General features: G+C 41.4%; 1 long non-coding RNA gene across 1 annotated transcript in view; it reads right to left on the reverse strand.

Moving 5' to 3' along the window:
• Positions 1 to 475: 475 nt before the first annotated feature.
• Positions 476 to 19,100, reverse strand: part of LOC148185452 (uncharacterized) — a 158,927-nt gene continuing 140,302 nt past the window's right edge. The window contains exon 10 of the long non-coding RNA XR_015775915.1: positions 476 to 2,390. This is a non-coding gene — a long non-coding RNA (uncharacterized LOC148185452). The remainder of the gene's footprint in view (positions 2,391 to 19,100) is intronic.

The following is a 19,100-nucleotide window of genomic DNA, read 5'->3' on the forward strand; positions in this document are numbered from 1 at the left end:
CAATTTTAATTATTTGTTTATAATGATCAAATTATTAGTAAATCTTCATTTGCAACTTTATGACAGTTATCCAAATAATGTTGTAATAATTTCCAATTAATAACCAAACCTTTAATAACCTATGGTAAATTGATAGATAATTAATTTTACTCTTGACGAACGATAATAAATGATGTATTAGTAATACCATGATAAATATTATTTCAACAGTTCATGATTATTTTTGTTAAAACTTCCATTAATAACCATTATCGATAAAACGTAAACTGATAGTTAAACTTTTAATACGAATTTTTTAACTGTTAAAAAATAATTGTTAATGATGTTTTAACAGTTTGTTATAATATTATAACATTATAATACTTTTTATACTATATTAAGTATTTGCTAACAATTACCAAATTATTGGTTAACCTTTAGTTTCAACTTAAAAATAGCCATCAGAATAAAATTCAAAATTTCTTAAAACTGGGAAACTGATAGTTGACTAAACTTGATTTTGGTAGTTTTTTGATCAAACTTTATAAAATTATTTATTGTAAAATATTAGTTGATCATGGTTTAACCAATGCAGCTATTTCTGCAGCATATTAGTCTCGTGATAGTTATTTTCTGTATGAGGTAGATAAAATTCAGCTCTGTAGAAACAAAAGTACGCCGTTGTGGCATCGTTGGACGTGATTCCTCCGTGTTGTTTTTCGGGGGGCTGGGAGGAGGAGCAGACCTCTCCACAGAGCTCTATATGTGCCCACTCAGGCACACAAAGGCTCTTAACAGGCCTAATTAAACCTCAGCAAATCTCAGCAGGACTTCGGGGTCAAGTGTTTGACCTCCGGGGTCACACCCTCCATGACTGAGAAGCGACCGGTGAAGCTTTACCAATTAGCATTTAAAGAAAGTCCCGACTGCGTGTCGATTTTGTTTTTGTCTGGTAAACATGTTCACGAATCAGAGCGCTGACATCCATCAGGTATGACTGCTCCTGGACTCTGGAGCTCATGTTAATGTCAGGAGAAGTCAAGTTAAGTTCTGTGAAACGATGAGAAAAGCAGTCGGCTTTTAATCTGACAGCTGATGAGTCCTGTCTGTCCGCTGACACTCAGGAACGAGGGACTTAAAAACCACTAAAAACTCAAAAAAGGACGGTAGAGAAAAGTGAAAGAATGAGGAAAAAGAGAAAGGCCGGTGATACTCCTGAGTCTTCATCTAGAGATTTCAGTTTCTGAGATATGGCGTCAAATAAAATGTTTTGGTTTTTTTTTTGCAGAACATTATGATGTCACGGGGAAGTTGACCTTTGACTTTTTGTACATAAAATGTCATCACTTCATCATTTTATCCTGTTAGACATTCGTTCAAAATTTCGTCATAATTACTTTATAGATTCTTGAGTTTTGGCCAAAAGCATGTTTAGTGAGGTCACAGTGACCTTTGACCAACAAAATCTAATCAGTTCATCCTTTAGTCCAGGAGGACGTTTGTGCCAAGTTGAGGAAATTCTCTCAAGGTGTCCTTTAGATATCTGTTTACGAGAATGAGACGCACAAATGACAGTGACCTTGACCTTTGGTCTATGACCACCAAAAATCTAATCAGTGCATCCTTGACTCAAAGTGACTCAGAGATTTTTTATAGGATGTATTTTTTCAGTATATATTAATTTCTTTATTTTATCGTTGTGAAATGACATTGCTCTTTTTTGGCACAATATTATAATCTGCAGTGAGTGTAGACTGTGTTTTGTCTTGTTTTTTTGAGTCTCACCACTGATCGTCTCTAAAGTATTGCTGTGATCTTGACTCATCCAGCTGTGGTGTTTTTTTGTAACAACATGTTTTAAAAATGCCTCTTCATAAAAACAAAAAAGCAGCCACAAAATCCAGCCATTGTTCAGCGTAAATCCAGCAGGTGAGGGCGGCGGGATGAGCGTGTTCTGTCCAAGCGTGCAGAGCGACCACGTTGAGATTTCGTCAACTATAGAGCGGGCTTTGTGGCGACGTCAGGTGACACACGAGAGCTGTTTTATCACGTTGTTCGGCATTAGCAGGTCCACCACAAAACACAGGAATGTTAATGAACGGGCCCCGGGGCCGAGCTGCGTGACACACACACTTACCTGCGGTGAACGCGCTGCCGTGGAGTTCGGCAGGCCAAAACAGTTACGTGTTTTGACAGCGTGGTGAGCCCTGACAGACACATGAATGTGTTTTTGGGCTGATTTATGGGGAATGAGGAGCAGATGTAATTTGTTTTTGACTGGGAGAGGTTATGAGTCATCAATCACACAGTATGTGACGGCGCACAGTACCCGTCACCCGGAGGGAAACTGCAGCTCCCGACTCTCCGCGCTGTCATTTCACAGCCTCAAATCACGCCTGATCGCATGCTATCTGCAGACAGATCGAAAATGAAAAAGAGTAGAAATAATTAGCATTCTTTACACTTGTATACATCAGATGAGCTGACAAGTTGGAACTTATTTCCTCAACAAAAATGCACTCTGATGAGACAAATATCACTTTAAGAATTCTAAAGAAAACAGAAAAAGTATTAATGTAAAAAAAGCAGCCTTAACTTTGCACCTGCAATCAGCAAAACATGCCTACATTTGTCACCACTTAAAAAGTAATGACTTACTATTATTATTTATTTACATTTCTCGCACAAGTTGAAAAGTGAACAAAAAGTGAATAAACAAACTAAACGTTATTCGGTTTTTGGTTTAAAGTTACGCCGTTTGCTTTGTAAAAAGTGAATCTATTGTTTCCAAAAAGTTATGTCTTTTGATCGTTTGGATACACAAAGATACGTTTTTGGATAAAAATGATGCCTTCGCTGTGCGTAAGGTTACATATTTTGGTTTAAACAAACTCATAAAGTTACATCCTTGATTTTTCAGTTTGCACAAAGTTAAGCGTTTTGGTTACACAGTCTACATCTTCAGTTTGAGCACATTCACATCTTTGGTTTGCACAAAGTCTTGTCTGCTTTGCATAAAGTTACCTTTCATGGTGTGTTTGTGCAAAGTTACGGATTGTGGTTGCACAACTTTATGCTCTTGGTTTGAACTAAATTACGGCTTCACTTTGCACAAAGTTATGTTTTGTGGTTTGCACAAATTTACATCTTTGGTATGCACAAAGTTACGTCTTCAGTTTGAGCAAAATAACGTCTCGGCTGTGCATTATGTTGCGTATTTTGGTATATACAAACTTGTGTTTTTGTTCACATGAAGCCCTTGCTTTTTGGCAAAGTTACATTTTTGGTTTGCACAAAGTTAAGCTTTTTATTTGCACATAGTTATGTCTTGTGTTTTGCACAAATCTACATCTGTGGTATGCACACAGTTATGCCCTTGTTTTGAACATAATTATGGTTTCAGTATGTACAAAATTATGCATCGTGGTTTGCACAAACATCTCTAGTGTGCACAAAGTCACATATTTTAGTTGAAACACACTTGTGCTTTTGTTTACCCAAAGTTATGCCCTTGGTTTTTTGCAAAATTACGTTTTGGTTGTGCAATTTACATCTCCAGTTTGCACACAGTCACATCTTAGGTTTGCACAAAGGTCATGCATTAAGTAACGGCTTCGGTTTGTGCAAAATTACGTCTTGTGGTTTCATTTTTGATGTGCACAAAGTTACACGTTTGGTTTGCACAGTTTCGTCTTCAGTTTGCACAAAGTTACACCTTTGGTGTCCATAAAGTAAAGTCTTTAAGCCTTGTGATTTACACAAAACCCAAGTTTGTTTTTGTGCAGATAGTTTGCACAGACTTTTAATGTGAAATTCAGTGACCTGGTGATTATCTAAGCTGTTTTTTAGGTCGGCAGAACAGTTTCAGGTGCCTCAGCATGTTGTGGAAAACCTCCGGCTGGGAAACACTGACGCAGCCACGTTACTGTCGGCTCAACATAGAATACTGGGAATATCGATGGGACTTTCCATCAGAGGATAATCAGGGGAAGGTCGATGCGCTCTCAGAGGAATCTGCGGAATTTCAAGGCCTCGCACAGGTAGATGATATCGAAAAGTCATTTTCATGTGTCGGAGTAGGATTCAAGATGTGTGGAGATTTCATTTCACAAACGCTGCGTGACCTTTTTCCGGAAACATTCCTCGAGGTTCAGCCTTCAGTTTTCTTTAAATTCACAGGTTTCCGTCCTCTAAAGGTGCCGTTAGTCCTTCAATTTGGGGCTTAAAGTCAGTTATTATCCCCCATGAGGCTCCATAACTCACACTAATTTCCCCTCAGGTGTTGAAAAATGTCCATGTTTTGGAGGAATCCAGCTCTGGTGTGCGGTTTCCAGGACAAAGTGTTTACATTCATAGTTACAGTAGCGGTTGGAGGAATGTGCCAAAGGGAAGCAGAGATAATGGAGATAACGCATCACGGTATGAAGCGTGAAACAGGGAGCGAGGGCGTGTTCAGCAGCGCGCAGGAACATGGGTGTGTTCCTGCAATCACACATCCTGGCAGCAGCAAATCCTTCTGACCTTTTCCTCGTGGATGTGATGCCTAATTATTTGGTGACACGTCAGTATTTATTGGATCTATTGACAGGGATTTTGACCTTTGACCTGAACTTCATCGTTTTGTTTTTTGGAGAGGTAAAAAGTTTGGATCCAGTTTTCACAACCTTGGGTTTGTTAGATTTGACTGTAGTTTTAGGATTTTTGTTTCTTCTGTCTTTTAGTCTAATAACATGTACGTTAACCCTTCGAAGTCATGATCGACATCACTTTTCTTGTTCTACATTCAGGCGCCTTTTACGTGTTTTTTAACCTTTGAACCCTTTGAAGCAAATTGTATTGAATTCTTTTCTTCTTCAAAAACATGGAAAAAAGGCACTGACCAACTGAGCAAGAAATGCCCCACAAAATACAAGAAATTAGTAGATTTTGAAAACAATTTTGAAAAAGAGAATTGTACTTCTAATTATCATCAATTATGTTACAGAATTATTTTCTTTTTTCTTTTTACTATTTACCTGTTGAAATGTCCCTCAAATTACAAGATATTAGTAGATTTTGAAAAATATATTTAAAAGGTTGGGAACATTTCCAGAGAATTTTATTTCAAATTATCAACGTTGTATATTTAAAATGATGTTACAGAATTATTATAATTTTTATGTTTTTTTTATTATCTCCTTGTTGGGTTTTTATTTAATTATTTATTTATAATTTTCCTGTCCTTGTCCTTGTTTTTTGCAAATTATAAGAAATTAGTAGTTTTTTAATATTATTTTAAAAATGGCTGGGAGGAATTTCATTTTCATTTCAAAAATTTTCATTCACTTGGACTCAAGCATGAAGTCAAGGTCACCGTTGCATTTATCTAACTGTTGTGAACACAATATCTTTTATCTAGAGGGCCTTTGGGGAGTTTCTTTTAATTTGGCACAAATGTCCACATGGAATTAACAATGAACTGGTTAGATTTGGGTGGTTTTAGGTCAAGGGCAAAACGACCTTGCATGTGTCTTATTCCTGAAACACACATAAATTCCTTGAGGGAATTTTATCAAATTTAGCACAAATGTCCACTTAGACACAACGACAAAATGGTTTGATATTGGTGGTCAAAAGTCAAAAGTCACAGTCACCGTGACCTTGTCTGTCTCATTCTTGTGCACATGATAACTTAAAAACACCATAAGGTTTTTGTTTGTTTTTTTTTTTAATTTGGCCCAAACGTTCACTTGGACTCAAGAATGAACTGATTAGAATTTTGTGCTAAAAGGTAAAAATCAATGTAACACTGCACTCTTTTTATTCTCATAAACACAATATTTTACAAACACACTGTGGAAACTTCAAATTTGGCGCAAACGTCCACTCGGACTCAATGATGAACAGATGGATTTTGTTGGTCAAAGGTCATTGTGCCCTTGCACCCACCTCATTCTTGTAAGCGTGATATCTCAAGAACACCTTTATGGACTTTTTTTTTTTTTTAAATTTGACCCAAACATCCACTGGGACTTGACTTTTAATTTGGCGGCTTAAAGTTCAAAGGTCAATGTCATTGTGAGCTCACAAAACAAGTTTGTTTGTTTTTGCCTTAACTTTTTTTGCCTTCAAGATTTAATCATGACACAAAGGAAAAAAAGAAGTGATGGCGTTTTATGGTGGCTCTAATCTGTAAACTGTGCTGATTTTAGAGCTCTTGTGTGTGAAGCGTCCATGTTTTCACTGACATGGGTGGAAACTGAAACTTAATAACAACATCACTGATTGCTCATGATGCTTTGTGATGATGTATCTCTTTTCTGTGGTGTTGCTAAATTTAGTATTTGTGATTTTTCCACTGCTGTTCGCCCGTAACGTCGGTGCATTTTTCACTACAACAGAAACATAAACACATCTGAGAGCCTTTTTTCAACATTTCAGACGAATGGAAAGTCTCTCCAACGAGGTCCTTCATGTGGACGAGGAGAAGAGGAGATGTCGGTCTGAGGGGCGTCGGCGCGGCGAGTTTATGGTGGAGAATGACTGGAATGTTCCACTGCACTTATCAAAATATGCGTGTTACATCTCCAGGTTTTCTGAGAGCCGAAGCATCAGCAGCCCGAAGCCTCGGCCGCAGCTTATCAGCCGTGGTTTCCTCGACACGCTGCAAAATTAAAGGGAGGGTTCGAGCTGACACGTTCAGCGGCTCACCTCAGATACCGGCCGGCCTCTCGAGGAATCACAACCGAATCCAAAAACACACGTTTAGAGCTTTTACAGAGTGACGTCCTGCAGCTTAAATTAACTCATCGCCACTCAGAATGATCAATTATCTGCGACCGAACCGTTTAGAGATGTTGAGCTTTAAAGTTTGCATTATAAATAAATGCAAACTCATGTTTTCTATAAAAACGCATATAACTTTAAAAATATACTTTAATAATTTTTTTATTTATGTGAGGGGTTATCGGGTCTTAAGTCATTTTTATTAATAATTAATTATTTTACAAATAGTTTTTTCTTATTTTTTTTTTTGAGGGGGGGTGCTTTTTAAAATTAAATTATTGGATTTTTTTTTTTTTTTTACATTTTTTTGCATTTGGTATTTATATTTGATAAAGTTAATCATAATTTTGACATTTCATAATTCTGATGAGGAATTACTTAAAGTAGATCTGATTTTCGACCTCATATCTCCAATATTTTTAATTATTCTGACTAAATTTATTGTACATTTTTAAAAACGTAAATCATATATTTTTAATTTTTTCACACATTTGACTGATTTCAAAATTCTGACTAAAAGAAATCAGAATTTTGATGGACTAGAACTGTCTCTTACCGTACGATTTGTATTTGCCATTTGTGTACTTGTTTTGGCAGAATTGAGCTTCCATACATATCACACTGTATTAAAACTGCAAAACTTTATTCATGCAGCACGTTTCAGTCTCAGGGAGCTTCAACATGCTTCACAGAGATGCAGATTTTTCGGCAAGTTTCATTCGTCCTTAAAAGGATTCAGGTGTTACTTCAGACCTCTAAAGTCGCCTGGCCTCCCTCCAGGAGCGGCGGCGGTGGCGGATCACAGCCCGGCTGCTGCTCTGTTGTTGTTGTTCAGACGCCTCCTGACTCACGCTTCAGGTATGCCTCCTCGCCCGCAGAGTCTCACCGTGTTTGGGCCGCTGCCGCTGCACCACTGCACCGCTGCACCGCTGCAAGCGTCTCGCCACCAAAACACTGTTAGACACTTGAGGGCGATCAGGGTGGAGGTGAGTCACAGTCTGAACATCTCTCCACATCTGAAAGAAGCCGCCGCCTCCGAATCAACAACAGCTCCGCCCTAATTAGTCAAGACGCCACGTGGAGCGCCGCACATCGACCCAAACAAACTGCTGACACCACTTAGCACCAACACGAGTCAGCAACTTTTTACCTTTTTAAGATCTTACCTGGAAAACCACCACAGATACGATGCATGAAGTTTGATTTTAACCCTTTAAAACCTCAGCAAATACATTGTTTTTTGGAACTTCTACTTCAAAATTTTTCAGTTAAGAAAAATGTAATATTTCAAATCAATTTTGAATTAATTTTAAAAATAGTAACTTTTTAAGGGGGTATTTTTAAAGGGTGGTATTAATACTTTTACTTAAAAAAAGGATCTGAATACTTTGTCCATCACCGTTAGACACCATGCAGACTGAGGGGCCACACGGGGCCCCAAACCAAACCTGTTGAAGTAAAAAGCGAGAGGACCACAGCTGATGGGGTCCTTTCAGGAATGCAAAGATGATGTAATTCACCTTGAACTCTCTGTGTTTTTGGGGAGCTAACGGGGGGGCGTGGCACATTGTGCTCCCTAAACGCTCCAGATGGTTGGTTTAAGCCGGAGCTGCTGCTGGATCACTGCGTCCAACTGACCCGCACGGTACGCCGCCGCGTCCTCCCGCCATGAATATTCATGAGCAGCAGCAGCAGCAGCAGCAGAAGAAGCCGGCGCGGCCTCATTAGAATATTCATACCGTCGAGGCTTCGTGAGAATGACGCGATGACTATTCATGAGAGCCTCTAATGGTCGGGGAAGGAGCCGTTTTGAGTGTCGCCCCCTCCGATGATCAGCACCTCCAATAATGAGCGCCTCATTCAGGAGCGTACAGTGAGCAGGCTGCCGTTTTTGAGGGCTGATTAGGCGCGGCGCTGATCCCCGTTTCTAGGTCAGGGAGAGGCATACCAAAAGCATTAGAGCATCGAGACTCGGCCCGCTGACCGCCGAGAAAACACACTTATTTAAGCGTGACCGCCACCTCCGACAAACCTGCACACAAACTCTCAGCTGACTGAAGAGATGCTTCTTTTTTTTCATTGTTGCGCCCGAGAAAAGTAGGACAGACAAGTTGCAAAAAGGCACAATGGGGGACAGTTTGCTTTTCTTGGTAACTCCCAATTAGGCATTGTTCTCACTCGAATGTTTCCTTTGAATAATTGACGGCGATTTACAGCAGAGGCACATCCATTATCTAAATCAGGCCACGTGTCTCTGCGGGCTCACAAAACTGTTATTTAAGAACTCCGCTTTCAGGCAGGCACCCTCAGTGCGCAGCTCGAACCGCGTGCCCTCCGCAGACATTTCCTCCTTCAGGGTTGGAAAAGTTGCGTCCGGACAGTTTTAGGAGGTTTCTAGGAGTTTAGGACATTTCTCAGATTTCTAGCATTTTAGGATGTTTTTAGGATTTTAGGATGGAGGACAATTTTGGGAATTTTAGAATTTTTTTTTTGATTTTTGGAAGTTTTTAGGATATTAGGACATTTCTTTGATGTTACAGTGTTTCTAGGATTTTACATCATTTACTCACATTTTACAACAGTTTCTCAGATTTTTGTAAATTTCTAGGATTTTGAGACATTTCTCCAATTTTTGGAGTTTTTAAGGATTTTAGCATATTTTTAGGATATTAGGACGTTTCTTGGATGTTGGGCAGTGAATCGAGAATACTCAGATTATTGATCAAAATGCTGCTGTCTCACGGCGGTGGTGGCTGCAGGTCCGACCGCTTAATGTCCATTAAAGCTGCAGACTTGAAAGCACAACAAAACAACAAAACAAAATAAAAATTGCGACCGTCGTCTCTTGGAGTTACCTGGTTAAAAGAAGGTGTAGGTCACCCAGCAGAGCCTTTTTGGCCTCTGCACTTCTTTAGGAGGTCTAGTTTGACACAGGCACCCTCAGTTTGCAGTTCGAACCGCGTCCCCTCGGCGGATATTTCCTCCTGCAGGACTGGGATGCTGTGTCCGGCAGGTTTGGTCTTGTCTCTGAATAAAGGGTTAAATCTTGGCTGATTTCCTTTTTTTCCCTTCCTGCGTGTCTCTAAGGGTGCTGGGTCCCTGCGCGGCGGCCAAGGCTCTCTGGGGTCCGCACTTGTGGGGCACATATATTCTCTCTCATTAGTTCTGCAGATTTGGGGCCCTCGGGGCTCTCCTGTGCACATGTGTTGGGAGTGTGGTTCCCACTGTGCTGCGCCGCTCTGATTGAGTCTCTGATTGCCTCGACGTTCGGGGGGCCGGGCTCTCGTGTCACGCCCGGCCTGATGAATTGGCGGTGCAGGAAGGGGAGGTGGGGGCCGACGCACACTGAGCTGTTGTTGAGGTCAGCGGCTCGCAGGACGGAGCGAGTCTGGCTCCAGCACCTGACAGTGAGGGCGACGGGATCCTGATCAGGGGTCGGACCGCAGATTTGTGGGCGCCGGGGTCGATAAAACACCTGGATTCATTAATAACCAGGTCCAATAAATCTCTTTAAATACCTCAGAGTGAACATCCAGGTGGTAATTTAACTAAAGAGCACAAAAAATGTAAATGTTTTTGATGTGACATTCTCGAATAAAAGATTTACAGCAAGAAAACTCAATTCACTTTGCCTGGGGGACACTTTTAGACATTTCTCAGATTTTAGGTCATTGTAGGACTTTAGGGCATTTTTAGGACTTTAAGAAGTTTCTAGGATTTTAGGACAAACGCTGCTGGAAATGCAGTGACGGGACGCTTTAAAACCGTCCGAAACCTGAAACAAAATATATCCTCTACATCACCACTGTCAGACTTTCACTTTTATTTCACGTAAAGCGTAAAGTAAAGTAAATCATTCATCAATCATCATTTGGTTTAGTGTGTTTTGGTCATTTCTAGGATTTTAGGACGTTTCTCAGATGTTTCTATGATTTTAGGACCTTTCAGGGTGTGAGTCGTCATGACTTGGTTCAGCATCTTTGTGTAATCTATTTTCGATGAATTACTAACGGGAGTAACTTCTGAGACGTCAGGTCAGACTGACTCCTGACCTGGACACCCGTCCTGTCCTCTGCACTGCAGGACGCCTGAGTTTGTGCACTTAAACGCTGAGCTGCAGAAGCGTGTGTTTTTCCGGGGACACTGAGGCAGAAGCAGGATCCCTGCAGGGACTCTAACGTCGGTGTAAACGCACTCAGTGACCCCAGATGTTGAACCCAGAGCACGGAGAGCTGAAGGTGAACTTTCCACCGTGTCAGACTGCAGCTCGCCGCCCGTCAGTCCTCCACGTCAACCTGAACTCGACTGTCTCCTGCACGCGCTCGGGTTCGTGCATTTTTAATCCTCAGTTTGCTGAAATAAACTCAATAACTCTGGAGGAGAGCCTCTGTTTGTTTTCCTGCAGCATGTTGAAGGCACCGGCTCACCTTCCTCACATCGCGGGTCAGCAGCTCGCCGCCCGCCGCGGCCTCCCAGCCGGCTAATCTCCCGGTATGAGTGACTTCATCAGTTAAGAAGGCGCTCGCCAAAAGATTGTACAACTCGTTTAATTAAGAGGCTTAGATGAGTTTGTGCAGGGGAACAAAACGCCATTATCGTCTTAGCGTGGATTTGGTGTTGAATTATTTTCCTTATAACCGCACACTCAGAAGATTATCCGCCGGCCTCGGAGCTGCCGACTGGAAGGACCACAGCTGAAAGATTTATGAGCGCTGTTGTTTTTCCAGGAATCACAGGAGTCCTGATGTTCAGAGCGCTGCTGGCTGCTCGCCTCGCGGACGCTAAAGTCAACAGCGTTCATATGTTAGAGTACTCTGATCATAAAACAATAGGCGTTAACAGGTGACTTCCTGTTCCGCAGGTACTGTAAATTTACTGTGATCCTGCTGATGCAGCAGCTCCGTGTGTTTGTTGGCCTGAGAGTCGGTCCAGGAGGAAAAAAATAGTCCATGACGAAAATCTATTCATATTTATTCGACTTCATTTTCAGCACTTTGTTGGATGTTATATTTTTCTTTCTTATTTTCAGGTAATTTTCCTGTAACTCAGTTTTTGCAAATTTTGGTGGCATTTCTTGTTATCTGTTGTTAACGTAAGATATATTTACACAGGCAGATGTTTCAAGTTGAGTCACTGAAAAAACGCCAAATGAAGGCATGAATGCCCCCCCCCCCCAAAAAAACAAACAAACATAAAAACATGGACATTTAGCAGCAAAAATCCCACTGGAAATGCAGAAATGACTACATACAAAAAGAAACACGTTTGGTGGCACAAACGTGGCACGGACTTGCTAAAGAAAACACACAGGTTTAGAGGCAAAAATGCAGCTGTAAATTCAGTGACAGCTCACTTAAAAAACAAAACAAAACCGCTCTGAAACACAGCGTCGGGTCACTGAGAACACCTGCGTTCGGTGGCGCAGTGGCTCATTAAAAAAGACCCATGGTTGGGACACAAAATCTGCTGTAAATACAGTGATGCCTTGAAAAAAATAAATTCACCCAGGTTTTGGGGCAAATATGTAGCTGGAAATGCAGCGAAAACTTGCTACGAACCAGCTATGTTTGGTGGCACAAACATGTAGTGAAGGGTCGCCCAACAAATCAACATTTAGGGTCACAAACAATGCTGTTAATGCAGTGATCACTTGTTGAAATACTAGCGTCTGCACAGATGAAGACGCAACAGCTTCCTGTCTTTACGATGAGCGCAATAAATTAGAGACACCAGTCTGTTTCACAGCTAAATATGCACCATGATGTGTGTTTGTGTGTGTTTGTCTTGCTCCCACACAGCAACAAAGCACAACAACGAGCGTCTCTCCGTCGATGTATTTGCATAACGAATCATCGCCAAAATCTCTGCGAGCCAACAGGCAGCCGACTCATTTAACCTCGCTTGTTTTGGGGCTGTTTCTGATCGCTGACGGACCTGGTAATAGCACGTGCTGACATGTATGGAAATAAAGAGAGCCACACACACATGCACACGCACACACACTCACGCATATATGCACACGCACACACACACATACATACGCACACACATATGCACACACACACACACACACACACACACACACACACACACACACACACACACACACACACACACACACACACACACACACACATCCTCCAGGAGAGATGGCAACGATTCAAGAAGGCAGCTATTAAGGGAGCTTACTGCTCTCTGTTCCAATTCACGGCTGCTCAATGAATGACATCACTCGCAGCTTGTGTTCATACAGATCTCATTGGAGGCAACTTGAACAAACATTGGCACGGATGATGCACACACACACGCACACACACACACGCACACGCACACACACACACGCACACACACACACGCACACACATGAAGCTGCAATCAGCAGATAATTTATGGTAATGCATGTTCGGGGTGTATATTTACTCTAAAGGCGGCCTGATAAGGATCATGTGGCGTGTTTCTGCCTTGTACAATTGGGAGATTTGTTGCGGGGCTCTGGGGCCCCCCGATGGCCCCCCGTGGGGCCTGAACACACTGAGGCAGTGTCTGGGCCCCGGGCTCCGTCCATCACTCGCAGGCCGTCCATCACGGCGTCCCCTGGGTGCAGGAGCGCCGGAGCGGGACAAGGAGGAGGATTCATTCCCAAACATGACTCAGCACATTTAGCGGCGTCTCGTCATCATCGCTGCAGCGAGTCTGAGCGTCGGGGGGGTGGGTGGGGGGGTGGGTGAGAACCGCAGACGTGGGAACTTCAGGGAACTCTGTTCTATTTAAATGATGATAACAAAAATAATGAGTTATCTCATCCAGGAAAGTTAAAACTCGTCAGTTAACGATCACGTATCTTTTGTTTTTCAGCGTTTTGGGAATTAACATGATTGCTCAAACAATCACGGACCCCCGGCTGTTTTTGTCGGCCGGATAGTGCCGTGAAAAAGACATTGTTGCTTTTCTTACCCAGGTAGTGCTACAAAACCTAGACGTCGCTGTTTCCTGTCGAGACAGTGACGTGAAAATCTTTTTCTTTCTTTTTTACTGAGACGTCACTGCGTTTACTGTTGGGATAGTGTCGCGGAAAATGCTTTTTCTTTCTTTTTTACTGAGACGTGGCTGCATTTCCTTGCAGGAAGGAGGCAAAAACTCTCTTTTTTTGTATTTAGCAGAACATCACTATGTTTTCTGTCGAGATAGTGCCGTGAAAACCTTTTTCATTTATTTATTTTATTCTCTTTTTTTAACACAGATTGCTAAGCTTCATATCAGGATAGTGCCATAAAAATGCTTTCAAAAGAAAAAAATTCTATTACATTTTTTTTGTTTTTTACTGAAACATTGCTGTGTTTTTTGCTGTGAAAGAATTTATTTATTTTACTGAGACACTGCTGCATTTCCTGCCAGGACAGTGCCACAAAACTGTTTTTCTGTTATTTTTCAGCTGTTTTATCAGAGACGTTGCCGTGTTTCCTGGTTTGCTGTCAGGGTAGCGCCACAGAATGATTTGTTTTTGTTTTTTTTGTTTTGGTTTATTTTTTCATACCGGGACACTGCTGCATTTACTGTCGGGACAGTGTGAGAAAAAACATTACTTTTTTTTTTCTTTCATACCGAAACATTGCTGCATTTACTGTCGGGATAGTGTGACAAAAAAATTGGTTCTTTTTTAAAATTATTTTTCTATTTTACTTTATCTATTTATTTATTTTACAGAGGCGCATCACTGCATTTCCTGTCAGAATAGTGCCACAAAAAATGTTTTAAAATTCAAATTTAAATTTTTTTTTTTTAACAAGACATCGCTGTATTCCCTGCCTCAAAGATCGTTTTTTTAAAAACTAAAACATGATCTTTTCCTGACCGCAACCAGGTGTTTTTTGTGCCTAACCACGCGTTAAACACGGCGCTGTCGAGACGTGAAGACATTGTACCGACCTCATGGCTCCATGTTTGCAGAAACGTTTCTCCTGCTGGTCGAGTTCTCGCAGGTCGGATCGTGTGACAGAAAACTAAAAAAACATTCAGATGTATCCCATCATGTGTGGCTCCATTTTCTTGTGATTTACAATTGTGTCCGTCCCGAAACCACTTACTGCCTCCGGCCGAACAAACAGACCGTAAATATGACAATGCAGTCATATTTATGGACTCCAGCCAATATTCGGCTCCATTTCGGCCTTTTTGATACTATATAAGGGAAACATCCTGCTGAGTAACGCGCAGTGGAAACACATGGAGCCACTCGGTACCAAAAGCTCTGAAGGTCATTTAAAGGTCACAGGATGATCTGCTCTGCAGTGGGAAAACAACTTCATGTCGCTGAGCTTTTTTCATTTTCTTTAATTTTCTTTGTTTTTGTTGAGAGTTATTTATCCGCAAAATGATGGAAGAAAATAATGTGGTCCAGCTCATCGCTCATCAGATATTAAAGGAACAATTCAGCCAAAAACAATGTAAAATGTCCACAGGCGGTCTGTAAAAAAATAAAATAAAATAAAATCATGTTGAATCTGGATCGACATCACTTGTCTTTGCTGCATTCAAACACCTTTCATAAACTGTCTGACACTTAAAGAACGGAGCAAATTGGTTTCATTTTAGAAAAAAACTTGCAAGAAAAACTTGCAAGAAAGCAAGAAATGTTCCACAAAGTGCCAGAAATATTCCCCTAAAAATTAGGTTTAAAAAAGAGGAGAGGATAATTTGAATTACTTTTATTATTATTATTTATCATTATTAATTATTATTTTACTTTAATTTTTTTCTGAAATATTGCTGCATTTGCTTTGGGGATAGTGTGACGAAAAAAACTTATTTTATTTTTATTAGGAGTGCCACAAAAAACAGCTGTTTTTTTTATTGAGACATCACTGTTTTTACTGCGTTTATGGTAATCGGAGAATCCAAAAAAAGCGAACATTTTTCATGAATTTCATGAAGCGAAACGTGTTTCGAAACTCTCACGGAGCTCGTGCAGTTTAATCCAGTTTCATGCATCCAGGCAGATGCTCAGTGCTTTACAAACACGTGACTTTTGCTAAAATGTTTTTTGGCTTTTCTGCCTGCGTATACTGGGCCGTGCATGAGGCTGGACTGATGTGTGTTTAATTTCAGGAATCAGCACCTTCCAAAGTTTATCATCATGATTGTTATATTCATGAAATCTGACCTCTGAGTGACTGTTACAGGCCGTCCGGCTCCGACTTTGTGTTTGACAGGATGTTAAATCTAATTTTAAAGAAGGCGAATGAAAATCAGAGTGAGAAAGCGGACCCTTTAGACATGTTTGTCTCTGATCAGAAGACAGAGCTGCACACGCAGCGTCCTCCATTGTCACAGCGGAGACACAAACACAGAGACCGAGACAGCAACACTGGGACGAGACGTCACTGTGAGGAATAAATCAGCGTCAGAGGCGACTCTCTGAGCCTCCCTGCTGCAGCAGCAGCCTCTAATCAGCCTGAGAGCGAGACACAAACCAGCTGCAGTGCTCGTTTCAAAGGACGCGCTCAGAGGAAACAGGTGAGACGCCTCTCTGCACGCTTTGATGAGGAGTGAACCAAAAAATACAAACGGCTTTTCTTCCTCCGTGTGACACGAAGGAGAGCAGCAGCCGCTCTGGGTCACATGTTCAGTGGTTGGGACCACCAGCGTCATGAGTCCTCGATGTCCCAAGGGACTGTTCTTGACTTATAATGGTAGGTGGCTGTTTGTTTGTTTTTTACCCTACCCAAAATATTGACAAATATTTTTTATGAGCCTCTCTGAGTGAATCAGACCGTTTGAAATTTAAAAATTCCAAAACACCAAAACTTTAAAAAAAAAAAAAGCAATCATGAAATAACTGAAAAGAAAAAAAATTAAATAAAAAAATATCACAAAAGAAAAACATTACATTTTTTTTTAAAGAAATCACCCAAAATGTTAAAGAAAAAAATCCAATTTTTTTTCAAATTGCCTAAAGGTTTTTTAAGAAAAAACAATTTCTTTGAATAATAAAAAATGTTTAAAGAAACATAAAAAAAATCACCAAATAGTAGGCACATTGTTTCCTTTAAAATATCACAAAAAAATCAGGCCCATGGGATTGGAAGGGATGTTTTCTTTAAAAAAACAGATGGATGCTAAAATACATACAAACCCATTTTAATTTGTATCCCCTCACCAAAGCAAAAATAAAAGAGTCCCTAGTGCTTAAAAAATGATTCGACATGCCTCCCCCTTTTTACACCAACCTCTCCCCTCTCATAAATAACGAACAGTCCCTAATAATGATAAAACGCCCTGCATCTAATAATCTGTCCATACTTTTAAACGTACAAAAATACAAACTATTTTTCTCACTCTCGTCCACAGATGTTTAATGATAGTTGTGAAGTATTCTGTTTCTTCTGAGCACGAATTACTATCAAACACTAACATTCTGAACATCACAATTTACCATTAAAGTTTAAAAAATAAATACTAATGGGATCCCTCCCGAAAGAGCGCCCTCAGGTCTTAGATACGGCCCTGGTTCGGAGGCTTCAGGAAGTTGTTCTCATATCTGGGAATAACTGGAACAAGATGTCCTCTGGGGTGATCGCCAGTAGAAAAAGGCGTTTTGGGGAGGAGGGGCGGGCGGCGAGGGCACGGAGGCGAGATTGAGTTGGAAAGGCGAGGGGGAGAATTGGGATGGCAGTGGGCCGGGTTCCGAATGCACACAGCGGAGGCCAAAGTTTAGAGGCGCTCTGTGCCGGGAATACCAAGCGGCTGGCTCCCCGCTCGCCGCACAATGGGCCGCTGGGCGTGCTACGGCAGCTTAATTCTCAAAGAGCGAGAGGCGAGCGCGGCCCGTCTCTTTCAGCGCCGAGCAACAGGCCCGAGCGGCATAAAGACACATTGTGAACGTGGCAGAAACTGAGCCGTCCGTGTTTTCACAGATCTGGAGTCGGCCGGAGGAGCCGCTTCTTTCCGAGCCTGGTTACAATTTACACAGAACCGAAGGAGGCTGGGAAATCATCACCAGCCATCAGCTCACTGCCGCCCAACACAAGTCGGGTCCTTCGGCGACCGCAGAGGCCGATTCTCTGCCCCGAACACGTCTGCGCTTCACAGAAAGTCATCCTGAAACACTTCGCTTGGAAACAGGCTCCTCAGCCACGAATGTTACTTTTGCACATTTCACACGTTTCACATCAAAGTGAGGACGCCTGCGAAGCTGCAGCCCACCGGTCAACAACAAACAACAAACAGCTGCTTTTCAGCGAGTCATAGCTGCATCTGCTGCTGCTTTTCAGGCCCCAAATATGGGTGTTTTACTGCAACTGTGTTGCTTTTTTTCCTGCAGAAATGGTGCAACGAAAAATGTTATTTTTACAGAGACAGCACTGAGTTTCCTGTTGAGACTGTGCCGTAAAAAAAACCCATAAATTTTATTTTACAGCATTTAATTGCTGCATTTCCAGCGGATTTTTAGGCCCAAAATGTGGGTGTTTTTTTTGTGAACGGTGGCTGTTTTTCCAGTGGCCATAGCACCACAAAGAGAGTTTTTTTACCAAGACGTCACTGCATGTCCCACCAAAATACTGCCGTGACAAAAGGTTGTGTTTGAACGAATCCTTTCGGGATTTCAAGGCCCAAAACATGTGGGCTTTTTCGGCGAGCAGTCACTGTTTTTCCAGCAGAGGAGATGCCATGAAATTTTTTTTGGCAGAGATTTTTTTTGGTTTTCTGCCAGTGTAGTGACACAAAAAAGCTGTTTCTCTTTTTTAATTAAGAAATCTCTGCGTTTCCTGCTAAAACAGTGCCATGAAAAACAGTTTTTAACGTGTTTTAGCAGTGTTTTAGGCCCAAAATTGTTCCTGTTGGTCACTTAATCATGATGTTTTTGAGGCATTGTGCAAAAAACTTTTTTTTTCTACGAACAGCAGTCTTGGTGTCTACAAATTAGGGGTTAAAAAAGGCTTGAAATGAAGTCTGATCTCTAAAGTTCAGAGTGAATTTGATCGCTTTGTTTCAGCTGCAGGACGTTCAGACATCCAAAGAAAATAAGTTTGGGGACAGAAAGGATCATGTGGAGATCTCCGCAGTGAGATGAAGCTGTCTGACCAGATGGATGTGAGAACGTTAAACATCCATTACCTGCCGCTGTGATCGTCCCGTCATTTACATCACACACAAACGTACCCAAAATATCTGCTCATTTTTCCAGTTTTAACTCGGAGAATCTCTATTCATCAAAAGTCTCCGAGCTGGAAATCAGACTGAAGAGGCCAAAAACCCTCAGAGTGATGAAAGGTTGGTCGAGGTCGATTTATCAGCTGTGTTAACGGAGGAAACTCATGTTAGAACAAGAACAATCTGTGCAGGAGAGAAGATTTGGG

The sequence above is a fragment of the Plectropomus leopardus genome, chromosome 24 (assembly GCF_026936395.1).
Source record: "Plectropomus leopardus strain MGB_pleo_1.0 chromosome 24, ASM2693639v1, whole genome shotgun sequence".
Classification (NCBI taxonomy): Eukaryota; Metazoa; Chordata; class Actinopteri; order Perciformes; family Serranidae; genus Plectropomus; species Plectropomus leopardus.